The sequence below is a fragment of the Myodes glareolus genome, chromosome 24, assembly GCF_982192425.1.
Source record: "Myodes glareolus chromosome 24, mMyoGla1.1, whole genome shotgun sequence".
Classification (NCBI taxonomy): Eukaryota; Metazoa; Chordata; class Mammalia; order Rodentia; family Cricetidae; genus Myodes; species Myodes glareolus.
Genome location: NC_142049.1, coordinates 33,113,988 through 33,134,484, shown reverse-complemented (window position 1 = coordinate 33,134,484; position 20,497 = coordinate 33,113,988). Strand labels below are relative to the sequence as shown.

Below are 20,497 nucleotides of genomic sequence, written 5' to 3'. Positions count from 1 at the left end.
AATGAAAACTCCACCCCTCCTGCTGCCTTGATCCCTGACCGGTAGTCTCCAGAAGCTGAGGAGGTGAGTTTCCACTGATCTGTGGCATCTGTAGGACGGTCCTCTACAAACACACACAGAGAAGCACCCAGACAGGATCCAGATGCCCCCTGGGCTGTCAGGTAAAAAGGAACATGCAACGGTATCTGAAAATACATGCTTCATCCAGAAAAGGCATGCTGCTATATACAGCAAGCAACCACCTGCCCAAGCGTGACCTATAAAGCCTGGCGTTCCACTTGTCTAAGCTATGGTGCTCTTGCTTCCCCAGGCCTTGCAGTGACCCAGGAACAGCACACGCTTCTGCGGTTTAGATGATTAAGCGGTACCCAGGGCACTCCCCGTTTCTTGGACTGCACTCTATCAGCAGCAGTTCAACGCTCACCTTTGCTCCTCAATCCTACACTTCCTAAGTTACAAAACGACCTTAAATGTGGAACTGGACCTGACGTCTTCAAAGTCATCACTTCTTTTATGTTACAAACGTGTTCTAAATATCATTTCAAGAGATTTTCCGAGTTCATCACCAAGTATCCACGGCCCGGGAGACACCTGCTCGGCCAGGCTAGATGGTAATTTCCACAGAGCAAGCTGTTACCATTCGGTGAGAGATTCACTGTCATTTGAGTTTGGAGCCGCACACCACATGCTAAGAACTTCACTGCCTGATGTAGGGACCACAGGTGAGCATCAGAGGGCACCAGGCACCAGAGTATCATGGGTAGAAAGGAGGCTGAGTGTCTCAGTGTGCACACAGAAAGGAAAGTAAGTGTTCTTCAGGCTGGAGATGTCACATGTTCTCAAAGTCATTCTTATAGCCACACCCATGGTGGGGCCGTCCCAGCATGCTGATAAGAGAAGGAGAATGAAGCTCTCAGAGGTCCCCAGCTCAATGGAGAGCCCTGGGCATAGAGCGGCATAGTCACAGGTACACACACACACACACACACACACACACACACACACACACACACACTGATCCAAGCTAGATAATGTGTGTCTGTTTAGGGCTGAGCAACTGGACTTGTGGGATCAAGGCCAGAGTTAGCAGCCCAAACTGGCCCAGTCTGGCTGCTCTCATCCACCCTAGCCCCTTCCGTAGATGCTGAAGGGCTGTGAGCGAGGCAGGCCTGGTGGGGAAACACAAGCCAGGCCCTAAACAAGATGCCTCTAACCTATGAAATGCATCTTCAGACAGTTGTGTTCAGCCCTGTCGCTGCACGCCATGCATGCTCCGGTTCTCAAACTCACCTGCTCAGCCAACCACCCAGGGGGTCCATCACGTCAGTACCCAAGGAAACAATGAAGTGACTTTTGCAAAACTTACCAGTTAACCACATTTTGAAACAAAGAACACTGAAAAAGTAAACTCATGTTTTTTACCAAATGATTATGACTTGATCATTTTCCCTGTATCTGGGCAACCTGAGCAGACAGCTGAGAACACAGATGCTCTTGTGTTTAGACAAGCTGTCCTTCAACAACTCCAGGCTCACAAAAGGACTACTGAGGTTCAGCCTCCTGGCACAGACCTGTAGTCCCGGCGACGGAGGAGACTGCAGCAGTAGAAGCAAGAGTTTGAACCCTGTCTGGGCTATGGAGTCATTCCAAAGCCAGCCTGTGTGACTCAGCAAGACAATCTCAAAAACTGAAAAACTCCTGGGCCGAAACTGCACAAAAAGAGTGAAAATCAGAACAGCAAGACTGAGGTTCAACCTGTTTTCCAGAACAGCGCTAGGAGACTAGAGCAAACTGTGAGCGGAGGTATATCCTCAGTCGGAAGCAACCCCAGGAGAAAACCAAAGACATCATTTTTTAAGGGTGACTATACAAGCATTGTAGACCATGTCAGGTCTTCTGGCATTTGAGGGCACTATACATATGTGATGTACTTGCACATATGCAAGAAAATGCTCATACACATAAAGGGAAAATACATCTTTTAAAAAGGCTATCTGGGCTGGAGAGATGGCTCAGGGGTTAAGAGAACCGGCTGCTGCTCCTCCAGAGGTCCTGAGTTCAATTCCCAGCAACCACATGGTGGCTCAATACCCTCTTCTGACTTAAAGTCGTTCAGACAAATGAAGCACTCATAACTTTAAATAAATAAATGAATAAATAAATAAAAAGGCTGTCTATGCACATATGTGGGTCTGAGTATGGGGACAGGCTATGAGACTAGACAGAGACCACAGGAAGGAGAAAAGGGAAGGGAAAAGAGGTACAAATGAGGAAGTATGGAAGCCAACAGGACACAGCAGATACAGAGTCAGAGAGAAAACTACCAGGAGAGATGGGCAGGGGTGGGGGAACGGGGCAGGAGATCAACAAAAACAAATTAAGTTTGTATGCTATGAGGTAACCTGGTTCTTCGTGAGATTATTTACGAAACAAACTAAGTAGTTTGCTCGCCTAACTATGGCACACAAGTGAAGAGAAATGATGACGTTTTTGCTGACATGAACAAGGTATCAGCTGATTTTTCTTCCTCTTTTACACACAAACAACAGCCCCACAAACAACAAACACACAAACAGAAAGCAGAAAATCCAATGTTTCTGTATACCCTGCTCACAGGCATCAGAAATCTCCTGTGCAGTAAGTCTTTCCGAACTGCTCCGTTCCCTCCCATGTGCTAAAATAGCTAAACTCCAAACTAAATCAATTAAGCAAGGGCTGCTGGCTGCCACTTTTACCACAGAGGTAACTGCTATGCTATGCTAAAGTGGGCAAGATGCTTCTACCTAAAAACTATCCGAGCAAGTGTGGAGGCGCACGTCTTTAACCCCAGCACTCAGGAGGCAGAGGCAGGCAGATCTCTCTGAGTTCGGCCAGCGCTATAAGAAGTCTCAAAACAATGAACGGAAAGCAAACAAGCAAGCAAGCAAGCAAGCAAGCACAGGAATTGGAAAAATGGCTCTGTGGCTCAGCGCACTTGCTGCCCTTGCAGAGGACCCAGGTTCAGTTCCCAGCACCCACACAAGAACTCACGATGACTACAACTTCAGACTCAGAGGATCTAACGCCCTCCTCTGGCCTCAGCAGGCACAGCACACACACACACACACACACACACACACACACACACACACGCACGCACGCACGTACCCACACGCGCACAGACAACGCTCATATACATAAAACAAAAACAAACACGCCTTTAAAACGCCAAACAACATACCCTAGCCCAGCTCTGCAAAAGAAGAAATTCCCTTTTAGTACACAAAAGTTCCACATTCCAAAAGCAGCAACTAAAAACAAGCTCAAAAGAACAGTTTCAACAACAATAATTCAGTCTTCTAGGGTACCCGTCTACACACCACACACCACTGGCCCTCATCCTCAGTTGGCAGTCCCTCCAGCCCCTCCCATGACCCAGTGGTCTCTATGCCACCTGATACTCCTGCCCCATGCTCACGCCTGGTCACAAAGCAGTCTGGGTGACTCCAGATGGCCATTCTTCCTTTTATGTTAACTGCGAAATGCATCGTTCTGATCACTTCCCTCTCCGGCCTGCATCTTCAACAGCTTTCTCTGTCACAGGCGTGCTGTCCAATCCATGTCCCATGGGATTCCGGCATGCTCATCTCCTTGTCTATTTCATTCGTTCATTCATTCATTCATTCATTCATTCATTCAGTGGGGGGGCGGAGTGAGGGAGGAAGGAAGGGAGGGGATGTGGAAATCAGAAAATGAGACAGAGACAGAGACAGACAGAGAGAGAAAGAAACAGAGGGAGGAATGTGGAAATCAGAAAACAACGAGAGAGAGAGAGAGAGAGAGAGAGAGAGAAGGGAAGAAGAGGGAGAAGGAGAGGGAGATGAAGGGAGGGAGGAGGGGGATGTGGAAATCAGAAAACAACTTTCCAGAGAGTTCTCAGGCCCCTTTGTTGAATCTGTCTCCCTGTAACAGGACGTTGGTTGGCTCGCAGGTGTCCAGCTGGGACTCCAGCCTCCACCTCTACCTTGCCTCCTGTCTGCAAGGAGGTTCACACACGCAGGCAGCTCCACCTAGCCCTGCCCCACATCTGGCTTTTGACACAGTCCCAGGGAACTCATCAGGCTTACAAAGCGAGCACTTTTACCCACGGAGCCATCTCCCGAGCCCTGCCTCTGTCTACTTATAGACAAAAAAGTACTGTTTATGAAAAGAGAAAAAGCCAGGCGGTGGTTTCACAACTTTAATCCCAGTACTTGGGAGGCAGAGGTAGGCCGGATCTCTGTGGGTTCAAGGCCACCCTGGTCTACAAAGTTCCTGAACAGTCAAGGCTAGAAAGAGAAACCCTGTCTCAAAAGACCAAAAAGGCAGGGGTGGGAGGACAGGAGAGGGATGGGGGTCGGGGGTACACGACATGGGGGGGGGACACGTATATTCTATAGGATAGAGTTAATCCTCTTGTAACCAACAGTTCAGGGTCTTTGGCTCCTCCACTGGTATCCTTTTGTCCTGCTATGCCAGACCCTGCCATAGTGGAGCCCCAAAGCTATGTTTCCACAGTTCCCATTGTGCCCAGTGATCTCAGAAAGAAAACACTAGCGGAACTCCAGCGGCTGACCAATGTGACAGATGCTTGGATCATTGGCACAAGTCTCCCTATCAGGGCCTGGTCTTTCCTCCACAGCGTGAGATTCACAGACACTGCATGAACTGCTAACGGAGTGTTTCCTTCTGATTGTGACATCCCTTTACCTAGAACACAGCACACGGAAGAGACAAACGAAGGAAATACATCCAACTCATCTTATTCTAACATGTGAACCGTTCCTCCCACGGTTGTCTCTGATGCTTAGGAGGACGGCCACACCACAGACAGGAGCTGCTGGGGTCCAGAATAGACTGCTGGGGAGTCTTCAGTGAAAGAAACAGAAGCTGAGCCTTGAGGCATCAAGCAGACTGCTCCAGCCACCCGGTGAGCAACTCCGGCACCGGCATGGGTTCCCAAGGCCCCCTTCCACCCGCGGACCATCTCCATAACCTGCCTGTGGCAGCCTGGGCGCTCACGCTGAGACACAAGCAAGGACAGTGCAGCTGCTCCCTCAGAAGGGCAGATGCACACTCGTGCCCCAGGCATAACAAATTACTCCCGGGTGCTCATCAATGCAGCTGGAAGTTATGACTTCCCCAGCTCTCTGCTTCTCGGAAGGAAAGGAACTGCCTGTTGCGGCCACCGCTACCAGCCTGTGTGTATCCGCAAGCTCCTGAAGTGGACCGCTAAGGATTCCACGATCAATACTCCCCGGTCCCCACCTCCCTTGCTATCCTCGCAGTTCCCCCCCGAAGCAGCAGGCAAAACTACAGGTTTTACGACAGAGCAACTATTTGATTCGGGTCCTGGTTAACTTTCTGTCAACTCGACACAAGCTGGAGTCATCTGGAAAGAGGAACCTTAATTGAGAAGGCGCCTCCATCAGACTGCCTGGTGGCAAGTCTGTTGGGGGCATTTTCTGAATTAATGACCGATGTGGAAGGGTACATCCCCATGACTGGGTATTACTCCTAGGCAGGTGGTCCTAAATGCAAGTGGACCTCTGTGAGTTCAAGGTCAGCCTAGACTACAGAGTGAGTTCCAGGATAGCCAGGGTTACATCTGTCTCAAGACTAAAAGGAAAGAAGGTAGGGGGAGCAAGCCATGGGGAACAAGCATTCCTCTCTGGCTTTGCTTCCGTTCCCACTTCCAAATATTCCTACCTTGAGTTCTTGCCCTGACTGCTCCCAGTGACAGACTGTAACAGGAGATGAGAGCCAAATTGCCGCCCTCTTCCTCCCAAATTGCTTTTGGTTCTGACGGCTCAGCGTACGACTAGAAATCAAACCAAAGAACTCATCTCCCTCAGGGAGTCAGTCACACCACCTGTAGACGATCTTTCTCCTCGCCCTGTCCCTCCTCTTGCCCAGAAGAGCAGAGTCTTATTCCACAGTCCAGCCTTTCAGGTCCTCAGTCAGCCTCTGTTCTTTAGGCACGGCCACAAGGCGTTTCGGCCCTCCACGGTCCTGGGTGAGCACTCCCTCAGGGTCCCCTGAGATCATCAATAACCTGTCTGTGGCCCAGTAAGAGGATCTGGCACACCCGCCTACTCCACACCCTATCCCCAAATCTCTACCAAGGTTCCTGCCCTCACACCGATTGGGTTGAAAATGTCCATCAGCCCCAACGTCTTCACCTTACAGGCACTGAGAGATTCCACAGACCGCCCAGAGCACAGAGGCCTGTATCCTTAGGTGTCAACGATAGCTCACAAGGGACCGTCCTGGAGATGGCACTCTAAGGCTACCATTGTGCACCGCGCTCGCCTCAACAACAGGACAGAGGAAGGGACCCAGAGGAAGAGGGCTTTGCTGCTGTTGTTGTTGTTTAGGTGAATCATAATCCTAACCGCCCAGCTGGCTCCCTACCTGCCTTCACAATAACCGTGCCCAGATATTTAGCCATCTAGCAGGACAAATGCAGAGAGGACCTCCTTCACAAAGCTCATGCAATCACCGTTGCCATACCTGCACACAGAGGACTCCTAAGAAAGAGAATGTCCACGGGAGAGCCTCAGCTGCGGCCTGTATTTTCAGGCTGTTTGTGACACAGCATGGGGAGGATGCTGACGTCACGTGACTACCTTCGAAGCAGAAGGTGAATCCAGGTTAGGGGCACTCTGACGGGGACCAACGGCCAAGGCAGACACGCTTACGGTTTAGTAAGAGGAACAGCGTCCGATGGAAGAAATCACCACAATGTGCCCGACGAGCGGCTAATTCAGAGAACACAGGGGACGTAGGCAATGTGACAACAGAAAAGCAAAGAATCTCATTCTCAAATAGACACAGGACATTTCAACAAAAGACAAATGGGCATTTCTCAAAAGACGCAGCACTAATTACTTCCCGAATCACCAGGGAAATATGAACCAGAACCACAGTGAGGGAATTCCCTCTTTCCGATGGGAATGACCATTATCAGAAAAAGTGCTGCTGAGGATCAGAGCCGGGAGCTTCCAGAGATGGTGGTGACCTGGTACAGTCGCTGTGGGGAAGTACGGAGGTTCCTCAAACTAAAAACAGGTCTACCATAAGACCCAACAACTCCAATTCTTGGTCTTTATCCAAGGAATTAAAACTACTTTGTCAAAAAGCAGCTAGACTCCTGCTCACAATAAGGGCCCTATAATTTGCTTTTAATTTGCATTTCTCTTAAGCTCTGACTGAGCGCACTCCTATACAGCAGCCAGTTTTTGCTTCTCTCTCCCCACCCCCTTCACGTCCAGCAGGCATGGGCTGCTTCTTTGCTTTGAACCTTCTTCACCAATTCCTGAAGCCATTCGCTAGACTTCCACTTCGGCAGAACTGCTGCAAACATGTTTCCAGTCAAGCTATGCACTTCTCCATTTGACTGCCTTGTTGGAAACCTAACTTTTCTTTTGTTTCCTTGGAGCGGGTGGGAGGGGCAGGAGACTGAAGTGAGCAGCCACTGCGAGGGCTGAAGTGTTAGCATGCCAGACTTGTCAGTCTTTCGCTCTGGAGTTTCCTCTTTTACTTCTAAATTTACCAAGGAGTTGCCAGCCCCAGCCCTGGAAAAGAAGTGGTTTCTAATAGTCCAGGACTCAACAAACTGCTGATGTTACTACCAGAAGTCAAAAAAAAAAAAAAAATCCCCCAAGAGAGAGTGTTTGAAGCCAATGAGGAATCCCAGAGAATTAATGTAAAAGTAGCATTTGTTCCACATAAAGTTCAATAAACTGATGATGAGAATTGTCTAGGCAACTTTTCAAGAAATGATGCTGACAAAACTGCATAGCCACCTGCAGCAGAATGAGACCATGTCCTTGCCGTCACTCTGGACGAAAAGCAATTGAAACTGGATCCAAAACCTTAATTTAAAACCAGAATTATAAGCCAGGCATGGTGGCACGACTTTAATCTCAGCACTTGAGAGGCAGAGAGGCAGGAGGATCTCTGCGAGTTCCAGAGCAGTAAGGGTAAACAGAAAGAGAAACTCTGACTGGGGGCAGGGTGTGTGTGTGTGTGTGTGTGTGTGTGTGCGCGTGTGCGTGCGTGCGTGTGTGTGTGTGTGTGTGAGAGAGAGAGAGAGAGAGAGAGAGAGAGAGAGGAGGGATAAGGGGTGGGGGAGTGGGAGGTGGGTGTGGAACGGACGGGGGACCCATTGATGACAAAACAAACCTAGAACTATAAAATGCTTCAGCGTAAAAGTAAAGCTCTAAGAATTAACAAGTAGTTTCTACTACAAACTAAAATGAGTTTAGTTTACACACACACACACACACACACACACACACACACAAAGAGCTAAGAAACAGAACCTACGGAACAAATGAAAATCTTTGATAGCTACATGTCACTATTATCTGGAATGTATAATATATTTACATATTATCTAGAATATATATATATATATATATGTTGTCTTATGATGCTTTCTATCGCTGTGATACACACCATGATGAACACAGCTTGGGGAGGAAAGAGTTTAAATAAGCTCACACTTCCAGGTACTGATCCACCACTGGTAGAGGTCAAGGCAGGAGTCACGGAGGGCAGGAACCTGGAGACACCAACTGAAGCAGGACCGTGGGAATTCTGCTTACTGGCTTGCTCTCTGTGGCTTACTCAGTCACCGTTTTCTTCTATAGCCCAGAATGCCCAGAGATGGCCCCTCAGGGGACTGGGCCTTCATCAGTCAACAGTCAAGAAAACGTCCCACAGACCAATACAGTGGAGGCAACTCTTCAACCAAGACTCCCTCTTCCTATACATGTTCAAGCATGATGGTCAACTCTTCAACCAAGACTCCCTCTTCCCATACATGTTCAAGTGTGATGGTCAAGTCAACAAAAACGAACTAGCACAACTTTAAAAATTAAACACACACAGAAATCCTGCCTACTAATAAATGGACACATAAAATGAATACAGCTCTCGAAGTACAAATGATCTATTAATATTTTTAAAAGAACTTAGCATCTTTGGTCATCAGAAAAATACAAATTAAAGCTACTTTGAAACTCCATCTCATCCCAGTAAGAATGGCTACCCTCAGGGGGAAACAAAAATGAGGAGTTCCCAGGATGACTCAATGGATAAAAGCAAGGTGCTTCTGTAGAAAACCCGAGTTCAGTTCTCAACACTCATGTCCGACAACTCACGACAACCTATAACTCCAACTCCAGGGGATGCAACACACTCTTCCGGCCTCTGTAGTAAGCACCTACACTCCGGTGCACATAATTACAAATAGACTAAACTTTAAAATACAATAACAAATGCCACTAGCTGAGAATGTAGGGGAAGGACCCTTATTTACAGCGGGTGGGAGGGTGACCTGCTTGCTATGTAGCCACCGCTCTACTCCATATTCTACAAGAGATACTTGCACATCCATGTTGATTGCAATTCTTTTCACAACAGCCAGGGAATGGAATGAGCCCAGATGTCATCCATTTACAGAGTAAAACACAATAAAAACATGGTAGAGACAATGGAATTTTATTCAGTCATTAAGAAAAACACAATGGTAAAATTTCCAGGAAAAGGGAGCTGCAAATGCCTTGCTTGTCCTTTAAGGATTTCGTACAATTTGTCTCTTTTACATTCGCCTCCAATCCTCCCCCCAAGTCCCACCCTCAACTTCTCGCCCCCCTTTCTTATTTTAATAACCCACTGACTCCAACTTGAGCTGCCCACAAATTCCTGGGTATGGGGCCATCTATTGGAGCAGGGTCAACACAGCAGGAGACACACCCTTTAAAGCAAAATGACTGCCCCCCTAGAAGCTACCAACTGTCCATAACTCTTCTGTTAGGGGTTGGGGCTTAGGAATCCCTCTCACTCTGTGTTAGAATGTTGACTGGCTTGTTCTTTTTTTTTTTAAATATTTTATTTATTTATTATGTATACAACATTCTGCTTCCATGTATACCTGCAGGCCAGAAGAGGGTGCCAGATCTCATTACAGATGGTTGTGAGCCACCATATGGTTGCTGGGAATTGAACTCAGGTCCTCTGGAAGAACAGTCAATGCTCTTAACCACTGAGCCATCTCTCCAGCCCGACTGGCTTGTTCTTATCCAGGCCTTGTGCAGGCAACCACAGCTACTGGGAGCAACTGCAAAGCCTGACATTGTTAGGCGACCCAGGCTCGGAAACAGAAACACCACATGATCTCTCCCAGTGGATAGCCTAGCTTCTAAAGATTGTATGTGTGTTTAAATGAGAAGCCAGAGAACTAGAAGGGGGCCCATGAGACAGGACACAAGAAATGAAGGGAAGTTGGGTGTGGTGGTGCATGCCTTTAACCCCATCCCTCAGGAGGCTGAGGCAGGCAGATCAAACTCAGACTGAGTTTGAGGCCAGTCCAATCTACTGGGTGAGTTCAAGGACGGCCAGGCCTACATAGAGAAACCCTGTCTCAAGAAACAAACAAAACGAAAAGTGAAGGGAGGGGGATGCTGAGAGCAACAGAACACATGAGATAAGAAAGGGGAAGAGGGGGTGACTGGGGAGGAGGAGTGCAGCAAGAAAAGGGGGGAAAGGAAGCGGGGAAAGGAAGCTACGACTTCTCATAGCTTGTGTGTGTGGCTCCTGTTTCTGGGGAAGGGAAGTTAGGAGAGTCACTTCTTCTCTAGATTCCAGGACGAGCAACTCTGTGTGCCCCCACACACACAAAAAAAGGAACACTGATTCTATCTGTGGGAGGTGGCTGCTCTCTAAAACACAAGCCACTGAAGCACAACTAAAAAAAAAACTCAGAGACATAAACGGGGTTTCAACTTGAAGGTCAGAAAAGCAAAACAGCCAGCCACTGGTTCTTGCCTCTACCTCAATGTGAAATGGTGATTCTGCCTCCAGGAATCTCAGAATGAGACTGAGAGCTGTCTCCTCCCATTTTACAATCCTCTCTAGTTCTCGGATTAAAGGCGTGCACCACTACTGCCTGGTTTCTATGGCAAACTATATGATTACTGGGATTAAAGGTGTGTGTCATTGCTGCCTGGTCTGTAAGGCTGGCCAGTGTGGCTGTTTTGTGAGCCTCAGGTAAGCTTGATTTATTAAAATACAAATGAAATGCCACTATAAATCACCCCTGTGACAGCTATCTAGGGAGGTCATGGTCAAAGGCAAATTCTAGTCTAGACGTAGCTAGGATGATACTTTTTTTAAAAAATATTTATTTATTTATTATATATACAATATTCTTTCTGTGTGTATGTCTGCAGGCCAGAAGAGGGCATCAGACCTCATTACAGATGGTTGTGAGCCACCATGTGGTTGCTGGGAATTGAACTCAGGACTTTCGGAAGAGCAGGCAATGCTCTTAACCACTGAGCCATCTCTCCAGCCCCTAGGATGATACTTTTAAAGAAGGTAAATTTTAAGGTCAGTAAAGCAGGTTACCCTAATTTACATAGGTCTCATCCAATAAGTCAGAGGTCTCAAGAGAAAAGAACGCTGACACCCCCAAGAAAGAGGCAGTTTTGTTTCCAAATGGTCTTTGGTCTCAGACCGCATTATCAGCTCTTCCCTGAGGCGCCTGCCTGTTTGCCTGCTCCGCAGAATTTGGACTTGCCACTCCTTAAGATGGTTCTCACTGTCTCTGTCTGCCCACCCCCACCCACACATACCCACACGCGTATAACCTATCTGCTCTGGTTTTCAGGAGAATCCTGGCTAAATCACTGACTACCACCCCCAGTCGTGTGATCAGAGCAAACAACAAAAGACAAAATCCTCTGAGTCTGGTGTGTGGGGCAGAAACAAGGATGAATGTCGACAGCCTCTGAGATTCGACAGCCTCTGAGGTTCCAAACGTGCTCACAGTCAGCAATCTCTGAAGGCAGGGACCCCAGTGAGCTAAGAGAAGCGGCTTTACAGCTCCCCGCTTTCGTAGAGACTGATGCATGGTTTGTTGTTGGTACAAACAAACAAACAATGCTTTAAAAAAGATGCGCCTAGGCTAGGTGGTAGTTTAGTGGGGCAGGAGCGCCAAGTACGGCCCTGGGTTTGTGACTCTTCTGTGGCAGGACCGAAAGGCTAAGTCACGGGCACACAGGAAGGGAGCCCTCCCTCCAGAGTCAAGAATGCCAGCACAATGGGCACAATTTGCTGTGAAGGTTATCAAAACAGGGACACTATCTCCTTTACACAGGGAATGTTAAAACAGCAACGAACCAGGCTTACGACCTGAATGTCTATCACCCTGGGCAAGCGTTCCAGATCCATTTCTGTTGTGTCCTTTCCACGGCCAAGAGCAGAGGCAGAAGAAATGCACCGACCCTTGCTTGCTCTCGGCCCGCTTTCTTTATACTGTCCAGAATCCCCCGCCTAGGGAATGGTGCCACCCACAATAGGCCTTCCCCCATCAGTTCACAACCAAGACAGTCCTGCACGGATGTGCCCCAGCTTGAGCTAGACAATCTCGCTGAGCTGCCCTTCTCAGGGAATTCTGGGAGTCAAGCTGACAAGCTAACCAGCACAGGCGGGTCTCACTCCCGTCCTGAGTATCTCAGTGCAGATATCCTAACCCCCTCCATCGCTGTGATCTAGAGTTTTACCAATCAACTACCATCATGCCAGCTGCACAGAGAAGCCACACTGCGATGTCATTTTAATCACTGGAAGGGCAATTAAGCATGTCTCTATCTCACTCTTATTTTTCATGATTTATTTAATTTTATTTTATGTGCATTGGTGTAAAGGTGTCAGATCTCCTGGAACAGGAGTTACAGACAGTTGTGAGCTGCCATGTGGGTGCTGGGAATTGAACCTGGGTCCTCTGGAAGAGCAGTCATTGCTCTTAACCGCTGAGCCATCTCTCCAGCCCCTTATTTTTATTTTTCCGAGACAGGGTTCCACTGTAGCTTTGGAGTCTGTCCTGGAACTAGCTCTTGTAGACCAGGCTGGCCTCGAACTCACAGAGATCAGCCTGCCTCTGCCTCCTGAGAGGTGGGATTAAAGGTGCGTGTCACCACCGCCCAGCTCCATGCCTCTATCTCTTTCCTAGCTCTTGTACTGAATATCCAGGCTAAAATTTTCTTTTAATAAAATACAGCCTCTGGTTCATACTGGCCAGGCTTGATATTTTGGCAAGGCTCTGGCTTGACTTGAGTCGAGATCCTCAGAATATTAGAGACTTCCTCAGGCTGCCAAGGACAGTGTGGAGTTGTGCCCTGTGTCCCCACTGACAATTCTTCAGACCAATTCTGCCTTCCCGGAGTGGCTCCAAGGAGACATCATATTGATGCCAACTGTTCTAGGCAGAACAAGGACTCACATTCAGAAATGGAACCCCCTGCTTTCTGAATATCGCTTTTTCTTCTCCGTGGGACAAAAATCCCTCCATGAGCTTGGGAAATGCCAATGAGAGAGCTTGACAAGTTTGGCCAGGAGAGCACTTGAGATGCGAATACAAATCACAGGCGTTGGAAGCTCAAGTTCAATGTCCACCCTTTCTACCTCCACAGCCGGGCATGGAGAAGCAACCCTAATCTAGGTGGCTGGGGAGCAACTAGGAAGATGAATGAGTTTCTGCTATGCTCACCATCCTGGCCCCTGCCACCTGCTCAGAAGCAGAAGCACAGTCCGGGGTCTTCGGGACCACAGGCAGAGAGAAGCCTTTGACGACAAAAATACAAACGTTGTGTTCTAATGTTCCGGAAGCCTTACAAAACCAGGCCAACACTGGTGCGGCAAGGCTCCCTGTAGCCAACAGTTCTCCGGATAAAGAGAACAAACAGTAAAGCGGCTGAAATAGATCACAGTCTGCACCCCATTTGCATTCCAGGGGATGCTGGAATTGAAAGGCAAAGATACACACAATGGCTAAGCACCCAAAACACAACACAACAACATCCACAGGGGCCAACCACATACAGCCCATGAGAAACGTGTCTTAAGTTTAAAGACACAAGGAAAGAAGATGAAAGAACGGGAAAGGATACATCCAACAGGCACGGTGGAGTCAGCCTTTAACCCGAGGGCTCGCAAGGCAGAAGCGGGATCCCTACGGAGTCAAGGCCAGCTCGGTCTACAGAGCAAGTGCCAAGCCCGCCAAGGACACAGAGAGAGACCCTGCCACAAAAACAGCAAACGCACAACGAGCCAAGCCAAGCCAAGAAAGTATGGAAGTAGCTGTCACCCGAATATGCAGAAAAAGAGGCTTAAGGACAAAAAAAAAAAAATTGTTTCTGAAAGAAACACAGCCATGCACAGTGGCACTTGCTGGCCACTCCACCATTCAGAAGGCTGCGGCAAGGGCGTGGTTATAGGACTGAGGCCGTAGCAATGGTGGGCACACACGCACCTTACTTACAACACTGTCAGCAGTGCAGCTGCAGAAAACACTGTTAAGGGTTAGTTATTAAAGAATTCAACAGAGCTGCAGGATGTAAAACACGACCATAGAAAAATAGCACGCAGAGAGTGACTACGGAACTATCTGGTTCATAACACAAAAGCCAATCTAATAAATCTGCTTTAATGAGGTATCTAGAAGAACAGAGTCCTAATTTGCCTCTCTGGCCGTTGCTTGCTAAGAGAAACACATCAAAAACCATGACTTGGATAGACACCCCATGAGAGGGACTGGGAGGACAGCCGGAGAGTAGGGATGGCAGGCTGCTGTGACAGATTCCACAGATGCCTGAGGGCCCGACACTTGGAGGGCACTATTTTCCACCCTTTTGTCTAATTTTTAAACTTGCAGGCTTAAGAATCTGACAGTCTGGCTTTTCGTGTGGCCTTGGAACTCCTACTTCATCTGACAGTTCTTCATCCGTGAAGCGTAAATAATACCTACTACACCTATATCAGGAGACCGTGAGAATAATTGAGTGTGAACGACTGAGAAGTCAGCAAACTACAGGACGCCTCTGTGAACGACTATGAGAATAATTAAGTGTGAATGACTAAGAAGTCAGCAAACTACAGGACGCCTCCTTTTGGTAAAGAACTTTACTGGCAGACAGCCACACCCACTCACTGCCCTGGCTGCCTGGGATGCTACAGCACAGTAAACAAGATCCTAACTATTCACGACTTGCACCTCCGCAGGAAAAAGCAATAATGCCCCAGACAGGAAGCAGTAAGAAAGTGAGCAAAATAATTGCTCTCCCGTGGTGGTTTGAGTAGGTATGGCCTCACAGGCTTTTCTGTTGGAATGCCCTGTCATCTGGAAGTGGCACTATTTGAGGATCAGAAGGTGACTCTCAACCTTCCTAATGCTAAGACCTTTAATACAGTTCCTCATGTTACGGTGACCCCCCCCCCACAACCATAAAATTATCTTCATTGCTACTTCATAACTGGAATTTTGCTACTGTTATGAGTCATGATGTAAATATCTGATATTTCTGATGGTCTTAGGCAACCCCTGTAGGGTCATTCAAAAACCAAAGGGGTAGAGACCCACAGGTTGAGAACCACCAGGATTGGAAGGATTAGGAGGCGTGGCCTTCTTGGAGGAAGTGCGTCACTAGGGTTGGGTTTAGAGGTTTCAAAAACCCATGCCAGACTCAATCTCTCTGCCAGGGGATCAGGATGTAGTTCTCGGATACTGCTTGAGAGCCATGTTCCTGCCCTGATGATAATGTACCAAACTTCTGAAACTGTAAGGCAGCCCCCAATTAAATTCTTCCTAGAGTCGCCTCTGCCATGGTGTCTTCACAGAGACACACCAGTGACTAAGACGCTTTCAGAATGATAAATGTGAGCCTGTACACAGGATAGAGACAAAAGTAGCAACTGCAGTGGAGATAATTTATTTTTAATAGTGATGATGATGCAAACCTTTTTTTAAAAAAAAGATTATTTATTTATTGCATTTACAGTGTTCTGCCTGCATGTATGCTTGCCCACCAGAGGAGGGCACCAGATTTCATTATAGTTGGTTGGGAGCTACCAAGTTGTAGCTGGGAATTGAACTCACAACCTTTGGAAGAGTAGTCAGTGCTCTTAACCTCTGAGCCATCTCTCAAGCCCAGGATAAATGTTAAAATACAATGTCAGACTGGGAAGTGGTAGTGCACACCCTTGGGCGGCAGAGGAAGGCGGATCTCTGTTGAGTTTGAAATCCACAGTGTGAGGGGCTGGAGAGCTGTCTCCGTGATTAGAGCGCTGGCCACTCTTCCCAGAGGACCCAGGTTCAATTCCCAGCATCCACATGGCAGCTCATAATCACAGTAACTCCTGTTCCAGGGGATCCAATTCCCTCTTCTGGCATCAGGTGCATACATGGTATACAGACATTCATGTTGGCAAAATACCCATACATATAAATAAATAACTTTAAAAAACAACATCACTGAGAGAAGACATAGAAGACTGATCAAATCCATTATAACACAAACACACTAAAGAAAAGTCAGTGGCTGTGGCACTCCTAATACCCTATCATGTAATTAATATCCATACCTATTTCCATTCGTGCAATTACACGTTGATGCCGTGATGCAATTGCGTAGATACACGCTAGAACACATCAATGTCATGCAACAACACGTGACGATATTATACAATCAACAGAAGGTACGGTTGGACTCTTGGTATAGAGCAACATTTAAGGATTGCCAAGACCGTTAAACAAATGAGCATAATTAAGGGAAAACGTGTAACACATGAAATATGATTTATGTTTTTAAAAAAGTCCCATTTAAACAAGTAAAGCTAAAGACAGAGTGGCATGCCGCTTTCAGAACACATGCAGTTCTATACAATCTAAAAATATTATTGGGGTGGAGTTTGTCAATTTTATCAACCTTAAGAACTGCTATTTCAGGCTAGGTTATAACTTATTTCTGCGATCTCAGAGGCTGGGGTAGAGGCAGAGTGGTGCACACACCTGCAATCCCAGCATTCAGGAGAATCAGGAGTTCAAGCCCCACGTGGACTTCATGACCCCTTCCCCCACCTACACACAAAAAGGCTACGGTAGAAGGACCATGAGGTCGAAGCTGACTGGGCCGCATAATAAAACCCTTTCTCAAATGGGGGAGGAGGCTGGAGAAATGTGGAGAAATGGCTCGGAAGTCAGTTCCGGGCACCCACAGGGCAGCTCCTAACAGCCTGGGACTCCTGTTCCAAGAGATCCAGTGCCCTCTTTTGGCCTCCACAGGCTCCTGCATGAATGCAGTGCACACAAACTCATGCAGCCAGCAACAAACGCGCCCACGTCAAATATGTAAATAGAGCTTTCTGAAAAAGATGAAATAGAGATCCCCTTTCAGTCTTTCCTCCAGATTGTATCCAGAACTACATTTTTTTTTTTTAACTTTTAAAGAAGCACTTGTTTATTAATTGTGTACGGGGAGGTGAGTGCGGGCACAAATCGCCGTGTCCTTGTGGCGGTCAGAGGACGACTCGCAGGATTTGCTCCTCTCTTTCCACCATGGGTCGTGTGTGACTCAGGCGAGCAGCGAGCGTTCACATCCACCAAGCCATCTCACCTTCCCAAGGCTCTACCTTCCAAAGCACAGACTTTACTTCTTTTAGACAGAGTTGAGTAGGTTTTTTTTTTTTATAACACAGTATTCCATACACTATCGTGCGTTTTCACTTAATGGTGTCCAGTTGATAAAAGACCATGGGGGCCCTTAAATGTAGCCAACTCCCCCATTACCCCCACCTCCATACTTTCTACTGATAGCACAGTCTCATCTCAAATGCAGAGTCAAAGACGACCACAGCACGTTCTGGAGAAAGCAAGGCAGAACTATGAAAAGACCACTGGGGGCAATAGTTGATGGTAGGAAAATGCTAACTACAAGAAGCAAAGCAAGGAAACATGTGAGGTGATAGGAGCTAGTTTTACATCCTGGTTACAGGAGCAGCCAACACTCCAAAGCATGAATTTTACTATACGTAAAGTTAAAAAACACACTTAGGTGCCAGGGAGATGCACAGCCGATAACCATCTGCCACACAAAATGTACAGGGGGTTCAGATCTCCAGAACACACAGAAACGCCAATGGGCATGGCAACCTCCCTGGAGCCCCAGTGCTTAGAAGGTGGAGCAGGGCATCTCCAGAGCAAGCTGGCTAGCAAGACTAGTTCAATCAGTGAACTCTGGGTTCAGCAGAGAGACCTTGTATCAAAGAATAAGGTCGAAAACAATAAAGGGAAACTCCAAATCAGTCTTGAGCCTCTACATGCTCATGCAAACACACTCACACACCTGTGCACCCACGTATGAGAACACACATACCACATATACACACATGCAATGCTTAAAAAAAAACTTAAATACACCCTTCCTCAAATACACAAATCCCTAGTGGATGTACTTTCTTAGGGGGACTTTTCAACTGCACCATTTAGCCAATGTTCCTGCTGTTGGGGAAGAAGGCAACAGAGAATCCCACAACAATCCTACTGAATTCTTCTTACGATACACGCCTGCAGCGGCTTACATTTATTTAAAAACTGGATTATTTCTTTCAGGCCCTGGCCTGTAGATCCAGGCTTTTGATTAAGGACCACTAGCATCCTCGGGACCAGGCAAGAGCAGGTATTCGCGCGTTCCACCGGTTTGGTGTGCTTCAACTTCCAACCAATTGAACTTGGCCAAGGTCTAGGAGCAAATTCCCCAACTTGGCAAGCACTGATCTCGGTTACCGTACCCGAGTAGCACTGCTGCTTCCAACGAGAATCACTTAAGCAATCTTAGCAGACAACCGCGAGCAAAGTTACCGGGCTCGCCTTGTACCGTCCCACGTAGCTAACTCGGCGGATGATGTCCTGATGCTTCCCTCTGCCTACCCCCAGCCCTTAAACCCCAACTGCAAATCTCTTCCCTTTTTCTCAAATTCACGAAACGTTGCGAATTAAGCAGACGCATGAGGCTTAAAGTATAAAATTTGGTATGAACGTGCCGCGGCGCACCACGGCTCCTCAAAATCCAGTTTCCTTAACAAAGCCCAAAATGCCCCTCTCTCCAAGAATCGGAGAACGATTGCCCGGGACTACAATCTCCTTCCTTTCCTCTGAGGGCAAGAACCATGGTGGACTCGGGTTTGTTTTCCCACTTTAGTACAACATTAGCGATCCGTCTGCTTCTTACTTTTCAACAGTAAAACACCAAACATTAACGCTGCCTTCTTCCTCTTTGGAGCTAAGCCTCGTGCCGGAAGCGCGAGGTCTGGGATCCTCCCGGATCCGAGGATCCAGGGGTGAGTCCGGGTGGGGGTTCGGGAGTTCGGGGGTTCGGGATTTGGGGGCTGAGCCTCCGGAGTTGCGCACAGCCAGGAGAATGGGCAATCAGCACTGGGGAGCCCGCGGCCCGGGGATTCTGGAATGTGACTCCGGGGAGAGAGAGCGAGCCCTGGAGACGCCGAGCTGGGCCGGGAGTCCTCAGCTCGGGAGCCGGCGTGCAGTGACCCGGAGACTCCAGGGCCCTGGAGGCAATCCCGGGAGGCCGGGCGGTCCCGGAGGCTGCACCGAGGGCTCCTGCAGGCTCGCCCCACTGGGTTGAGAGGGAAGCGGGACCCCGCGGCCCGTCGACAGCCCTTACCTGGTCTGCGCCGCCTTCGCTCGTCCAGGGCGGGCCCGGGGAGCTCTCCTACCCACAGTGAGTCACTGGGGCGGGTCGGGAATGCACCAGGAAACACCCGGCCTCCTCCCCTTCCTCCGGGGCGGTGCTCCGCGGCTCGGCCTCTTCCTCCCGGCGCTCCTCCCTCCGCCCGTTGGCCGCCTTGGGTCCCGAGCCTCCGGTTCGGCCCTTTCGGCTCCGGTCGGTACCCCCCTCCCCGCCCCCGAACCTCCAGCGTCGGAGCCCCGCCTGCCGCTCAGCTCACCGCTGCAAAGGAAGCCGGGATTTGCGGGGTGGGCTCCACCCGTCGAGCGGGTGGGTTGATCTCCAGGCTGGGAGAGGATGCAGGCAGAGCTCCATCCTGCCAGGCTCACCAGCCTCAGAGTTATCCTTGATTTGGGGGAACCTCTGCTCAGACTGAGGCTGGATGAGGAAAAGAATTCCACTTTATGAAGAGTCAGAATTGGGAATTCCACTAAACGAATATTTTAAAAGAAAGATTCGTGAATTTTTATGTGTACGAATGTTTGGCTTGCTTGTATGTTTGTGCACCGCGTGAGTGCCTGGTGCCGGCCAAGGTCCGAAGAGAGTGTTGAATCCTTCTGGTACTGGAATTAGGGATGGGTGCGAGCCTGTGAGCCGATACATGGGTTCTGCGAGTCGAACCTCCGTTTTCTGCAAGAACAACTGTGTTTAATTTTACTATAACTCCGTGCTGGTGAGAAGCTTCAGTAAATATCTTCCTCCGCATGCCCCCCAGATTGCCACTGTCTCCAGTTGAACTTCAGAAGAGACGCAGGAGGTACAAACATGACATAGAAGGGGCACGTGCACGCACAAAATGGTGGGAGCAAGGCTGGGCGTGTTTGTCCATGCTACTTGACCCAGGTGAAAAATAACCCACCCTGGCCCCTCAAGTAACAGTGCTGGCATTG

At 48.5% G+C, this 20,497-nt stretch overlaps 1 protein-coding gene across 2 annotated transcripts in view; it reads right to left on the bottom strand.

Annotated features, from left to right (window-relative positions):
- Cyfip1 (cytoplasmic FMR1 interacting protein 1) overlaps positions 1–19,696 on the bottom strand; it is an 83,038-nt gene extending 63,342 nt beyond the window's left edge. For both annotated transcript variants that reach the window (XM_087901240.1, XM_087901238.1), the window contains exon 1: positions 19,545–19,696. The gene's annotated coding sequence lies outside the window, so the exon portion shown is untranslated. The remainder of the gene's footprint in view (positions 1–19,544) is intronic.
- Between the last annotated feature and the right edge of the window lie 801 nt (positions 19,697–20,497).